The sequence below is a fragment of the Camelina sativa genome, chromosome 7 (assembly GCF_000633955.1).
Source record: "Camelina sativa cultivar DH55 chromosome 7, Cs, whole genome shotgun sequence".
NCBI classification, from domain to species: domain Eukaryota; kingdom Viridiplantae; phylum Streptophyta; class Magnoliopsida; order Brassicales; family Brassicaceae; genus Camelina; species Camelina sativa.
The window spans coordinates 9,394,408-9,401,419 of record NC_025691.1 but is presented as its reverse complement, the minus strand read 5'-3'; positions in this window follow the sequence as shown (position 1 = coordinate 9,401,419).

Sequence of the window (7,012 nt, the reverse complement as noted above, 5' to 3'; positions counted from 1 at the left end):
CTAGAGAGATATTCTAAAGATATACTATATTGACATATATCCAAGATCACTTAGGATCTTAACTATCTAACTAATAGTAATTTTTTTTTAAAATACGATCCAAATTATGAACTGATGGATCCTATTCAAGTTATTGACTACCACTTGCATTGTTGCGCAAGAGACTTATGGCTGTCGTTTGGAGTTCAGAAGCTTTATGACCTTCTTGCCCGAGAATCTGAGCGGTTTTGAGGGAGTTGAAAAGCAATTTAATGAATTAAAATGGGATTTAAACTTGTGTGAAAACCTTTGTCAACGAGATCAAAGAAATTGTTTTCGACACAGAGGATATAATCGAAACATTTCTTCTAAAAGAGGAACTTAGTAAAACAATAGGCAGTAAGAAGTGTATATCAATTATCCCAACAGTTTACAAGGAAATATGTGTGGCAGACGATTTTGAAGAAGCTTAGTCCAAAACACGACAAGCAAATACTTTCCTTTACTAATTAACTAGGTGTGCCGGATAAATCAATTTAAATAAAATATTATGAATATTATTATTTGAGATTTAAGATTCGTTTGTGTAAAACAAAATATGTAAGTAAAGTTTATTTTTTAATTAATTCAAGTTTGCGTTTATTTTGTGTAAAAATACATTTCACCCATAATATATCTGAATGTGAAAAAGATATTCAACTTGGTAGAGAAAGTTTTGATGTTTTTTTGTGTTTCTAAAACCAAATTCATATCTTTTATGTTTTACATTATTACATCACTATGCTATTAAATAGATAAAGCAATATTTTTTAGACCAATCTATTTAATTTAAATTAATTCTATGTGTAATAATGTAATGAGAAAAATGTATGAAAAGTGGTAAAAATAAAAAAATGTAGCTCAGGTGAAAAATTATAGGAAAATATAATTGTCTAGGGTTTTCAAAAAAATTCAATAACATGGATATCATGTTAAGATCGCTGAGTCACATAATATTTAAGTAGTTGTTGGAATTTTAAATAGGAGATGAAGTTTTTGTTGTTCAAAAAATTAATGGTGAATAGATTTTATTTTTTTGCAAAATGTTATTTATTTTTAAGTTTATCTTGTGATAATTAATTTTTAATATACTTGTATAGTTATCAGGTTTTTTTAACCAGAAAATAAATTTTACGTTTTAAAAAGTTAAATAGGTGAATAAGTTTAAATTGTTTGTGGTATGTAATTTACATTTATGATTATTGTGATAATTCATTCAATTATTTTTAAAAATATAGCTGAATAGTCATTAGACTTTTTCAACATAGGAGGGTAAGTTTAGTATTTCAAAAAAAAATGGTTTATAAATTTTTTTGTGAAATGTAATTTACTTTTAAGAATTAAATAGGTTATGTAAGTGATAATCCCCTATATAATAAAACGGAAGTACACAACCTTTTTTTGTAGACTATATAATATGGATTAAAAGATTAATTATTTGATTATTTGATAAGTTATAGGTTATATGTGTAATCATTAGTTAAATATCGATTTCAGATTTTTAAAAAAAGGATATTCCAAAAAGATAAAATAAAATCTCCACAAAATATTTAATTAACCATATGTAGGCAACAAAATCTCAAAAATTAATCACTTTTCCGCGGATTAAGAGTGATTTTCGATTATATTAGCAACTATATATACATTAAAATAACAGAAATGATGTTTATTATGATTGATTTGGTAAATTTAAAAAAAAAAGGTTAATTTGAGGAACAATCATAAGAAATCTCAAAAAAAAAATTCAAGTCCACATATTTAGCATATGATTTTATTGCATAATGTTTTATTCAAAACAACTTTTAAAAACAATCACATAAATTATATTTTATATAAAAATTACAATATAAATAAAAGGAAATTCAACCCGTGCACTAGCACGGTCCAAATCTAGTTAAATACATTTTGGGATTTTAATAGTTGATTAAATCTAATCCCTCCGTTTCATAAGAAATATCATTTTAGAGACAAACATGAATGAAGAAGACCTCCAAAAAATGCTTTTTCAATTGTTGGAAACTAGAACTTCTTTGATCATCCGAGATGACATGTGGAGAGAAGAAGATTGGGAGAGAATAAAGCTTGTGTTTCCACCTAAAAAAGGTGACATCTTATGCTTCATCTTATATTCTACATGTGTTAGGCTTCGATTAAGATCAAAAATATAGAACATGACAAGGCATACCCAAATGATATGATTTCGTTTTTCTTAAAATTTAAAATGTATTATGCAGGATGGAAGGTACTACTTACTTCTCGCTACGTGAACGTTGGATAATTACATGTAGATTCTACGTGTGTCACTTTCAAACCAGGATACCTAACCCTTGATGAAAGTTGGACAGTTTTTCAAAGGATAGCATTTCCTAGGAAAGACACAACAACGGGTAAGGTTTCAGAGAAATACATATAAAAGACTCTTTTCTGCATCATGTCTTGCTTTTACAGCCCAAATTCATGATGTTATGTTGTGTAGAGTTTGAAGTTGATGTCGAATTCGAAGAGATGGGTAGGCAAATGGTAAATCATTGTGGAGGATTACCATTGGCTGTTAAGGTGTTAAGAGGGTTGTTTCCCAACACACATTAAGTGAGTGGAAAAGGATATCTCATAATATTAAATCCAACAATATTGGAGAGACTAGCTTCAATGAAAAAAATATTAGCTCTGTTTATGGTATTTTGTATCTGAGCTTTGAAGAGCTGCCTATTTATCTGAAGCACTGCTTTCTCTACCTTGCCCATTTCCCAGAAGATCATCTAGTACGTGTTTGGGATGCGAGGATTGGCATATCTTTCTCTTCCGCGGACGATACATGATAAGACAAAGTTGGAAATGGGTAATCTAATCAACATGGAGATGTTGGTGAATTTCTCAACAAAGCATAGCAGGGCGGAAGATCTTCAAAGAATGAAAAAGCTACGACATCTTGTGCTCTATAACGATGGCCAAGGGTGTACTAGAGAAATTCTAGATTTATCTATCCCAAGTGAATTGAGATGCTTTGGATATTATAAGATTGGTAATCAAACTTGGGCGCATGGGACCTTAATCGATGGGACAAGTTCATCTGGTACCTTAACCGAGGTGGATGCGACAAGTTCATCTGAGACTACCGATTAGGAGAAATGGTGATGATCATAACTCATGACTGAGAGGGTTTTCACGAACTCTGTCTGCTATGAAAAACTCTTATCTATCTATGAGGCATGTCGATCATTCTTGCATTAGTATAATTCTCTTTGTGTTGTCTTTTATTTGTGTTACTATGCGACTCAGCTTGACTGCTACAATATTTTTGTCTTTATTTGACTTTTCAAGTTTTATTATAACTTTGCTAGCTGCTTTGAAATTGTGATTTATTATTTCCTGCAACGACCCCTCGTAGATAAACTATTCATTCCACTATTCATGGTTATATATTGAGAATTGTGGCGGCTGAGACTATTGCGGTATCATTTGGAGTTTAATAGCTCCTGAATCAAAAATCTGAATAATTTGCAGAGAGATTATGAGCGAGCAAGTTACATGATACTATCATATGTTCTCTTTGAGAATAAACGAAGAACTTTGATAAAACTCTGTTTCTTTATTATAATTTCAAGATAAGACTACAAGCTGCAGCTACATTGTCTTATATAGTGACATAGAGAACATTCTAGGTTTAGGTGACTCATGTGTACAGCTGTGAGTAGGCTAGTCATTATCCTTATCGACGAGAGCATCATAACGGTTGTGAAGTAGAGGTGTTGCAGGTACAGTCAAGTTTGTTTTGACATGAGGGTATTGACCAGGTTCATGATTTGGGCTTTTACCTTGCTGGATTTGTTTTAGGCCCAATACACATACTTCACCTTCATTCCTCCTCAAACTTGTGGTGGGTGAAGCACCAACACCAAGTTTGCTCCTAAGAGCTTCAAATTCTCTTCTTGGAAGGGACTTCGTAAAGACATAAGCTAACTGAAGCTGTGCTGGAATATGATGTGTCTCAATGTGCCCCAAAACAACTTGTTCCCGTATGTAATGATAATCGGTATCAAAGTGTTTAGAGCGTTTATGCAGAGCCGGATTAGCACTTAGATAAACTGCAGAGAGGTTGTCACACTTGAGCACGATAGGATATTGTAGAGAGATTCCCAAGTCACGAAGCAGAAAACAAATCCAAGTTATCTCATGAGCAGTTGCTGTAAGTGCTCTGTATTCAGCTTCTGTTGAGGAGTTGGAGACTGTTTCCTGCCTTCTAGCTGACCAACTGATGAGATTGGGACCAAGGAGAATGTAAAAGCCTGTGGTTGATCTCCAAGTCTTTTTGCAGCCAGCATGATCACTATCGCAAAAAGCTGATAAGGACAAATTGAAGCTTTTCTGTATATATAGTCCCATGTGTAACATGCCCTTGATGTATCTTAAGGTCCTTTTAAGAAGACCAAAATCTGAGACTGTTGGTTCATGCATCCTTTGGCACACGAAGTTGACTGCAAATTGAATGTCAGGCCTGGTGATGGTGAGATATTGAAGCTTCCTTGCAAGACTCCTGAAATAGGTTGGCTCAGAGAACGGTTCTGGATTTAGTTTGTCTAGATTTTGTGGCAGCGGAGTAGGCATTGGGTTACAATTGGACATAGCAGCCTGATGTAGGATGTCTTTAGCGTAAGCTGTTTCATGAAGAAAGAGGCCAGTGGAGCATTTCTGAATTTCTACACCAAGAAAATAGCTCGGCTCGCCAAGGTCTTTCATTGAGAATCTTTTGTTCAGGGACATGAGAAGAGCTTGTAGCAAAGCCGAATCATTCCCTGTAAGCAACATATCATCAACATACATGAGAAGAACGAGAGACTTACCATTCTTGTGGTATGTGAATAGAGAAGGATCAGATTTGCTGCAGGTGAAACCAAACTCTATTAAGTACTTGCTGAAGGTGTCAAACCAGGCCCGTGGAGCTTGTTTCAGGCCATAAAGGGCTTTGGTAAGCCGACAAACATGAGATGGTTGCTGTGTGTCAATAAAACCAGGCGATTGTGTCATAAACACTGGCTCCTGCAATTCGCCATGTAAAAAGGCATTGGAGACATCGAGTTGTTTGATATCCCAGTTCTTTGAAGTTGCAACCTCAAGTACCATCCTTATAGTTGCAGTTCTTACAACGGGACTGAATGTCTCAAGATAGTCCAGTCCTTCCTCTTGATCGAACCCCTTGGCAACCAGACGAGCTTTAAGTTTGTCTACAGATCTATCTGGTTTGAGTTTTGTCTTGAAAACCCACTTACATCCCAAAACATTCATATCTTCTGTTTCTTCCACCAGATCCCACGTGTGTAACATGTGAATTGTACTGATCTCATCATGCGCAGCATCATTCCACCCTGGATGTTGTAGAGCAGCAATGATCTCCTTCGGTTCTACAAAAGCAAACCGCGAAGTGAGCAGCACATACCTGGGATTAGGCTTATGAACACCAGCTTTAGCTCGTGTAGTCATGGGGTGAGTGTTATCTGCTGGATCGTCTTGGAGCTGATCTTCAAGAACCTGTTCTTCGACTACAGAGTTGTCATTTTCATCAGTCGAGGAAGTGTCATTTTCAGAATCACTTGCAATCGAAGGAGTGGCAGTCTCAGAATCACTTGGAACCTGAATATTTTCTGGAGCACTTGTATCAACAAGGACGTTCTCAGTAACCGGATTCTGTGTTGGAGTCTCTTGGTGAGGATAAATAGGTGAAACTGAGACGTTTTCTGATGCAGGAAGTGCTTCTGGAGACATTGAAGAAGCTTGTCAAGCTTGAAGCAGAGGAGTTTGATATGTTGGGATGAGCGACTTGTATTGATGTTGAAAAGGAAAGCAATCTTCATCGAAAACAACATGGCGAGATATGTAGACTTTTCCCGTTGGAGGATAGAGACATCTATATCCTTTGTACTAAGTGTGATAACCGAGAAAAACACACTGTAATGACCTTGGATCGAACTTGTGAACAACCATTGGACGAAGACAAGGATAACAAGCAGAACCAAAAACTCTTAGCATGGAATAGTTTGGTTTCTGTTTGAGTTGAACCTCGTATGGACTGCAATTATTCAGAGTTGCAGTAGGAAGCAAGTTGGTGATGAAACTTGCAGTAAAGAAGGATACCATGAGAATAAACGAAGAACTTTGATAAAACTCTGTTTCTTTATTATAATTTCAAGATAAGACTACAAGCTGCAGCTACGTTGTCTTATATAGTGACATAGAGAACATTCTAGGTTTAGGTGACTCATGTGTACAGCTGTGAGTAGGCTAGTCATCATCTTTATCGACAAGAGCATCGTAACGGTTGTGAAGCAGAGATGTTGCAGGTACAGTCAAGTTTGTCTTGACATGAGGGTGTTGACCAGATTCCTGATTTGGGCTTTTACCTTTGCTGGATTTGTTTCTGGCCCAATACACATACTTCACCTTCACTCTTGTCTTTTAAGCTTTTTTTATTAGTTACTTTGTGAACTGCATAGTATGATTTTTATTTGGTTTTAGATATCATATTTAGTGATAGAGATAGTGGTAATGCCTAACACGTGTTTTTTTGCTGGAGCCAGACTTAAGGTATCAATGTGATTTTTAGTGAGTGGCAGATTTTTCATTTTTGTGCCATTTTCTTACAATGAAAATGCAATCAAAACCTTATTGTCTGGACCTCCTTGTTACAATTCTTAGAAACGAAGGAAGCTTTCTAGACGGCCAAGAGTTTACGTCTAGTATTGAAGAAGCGCTGAAGAATGTAGAGGAGAAGTTGAGGTGTTCCAAGGATGTTTGGAAGGGGAATGGAATCGCTAGGGCTGCGATATAGTCTAACATTTTTGACTTGTGGAAGTCAATCTTTGACAAAGAAAATGAGGTAGCATGTGCTGTGGAAGTGAAGATATGATAAATTCATTCTTTTTGAACAAGTAGCAAAAAAGTGATAAGAATTTGTAGCCACAAAACAGCTGGTCACTATTGCTAAATCTATCTCGTGCCT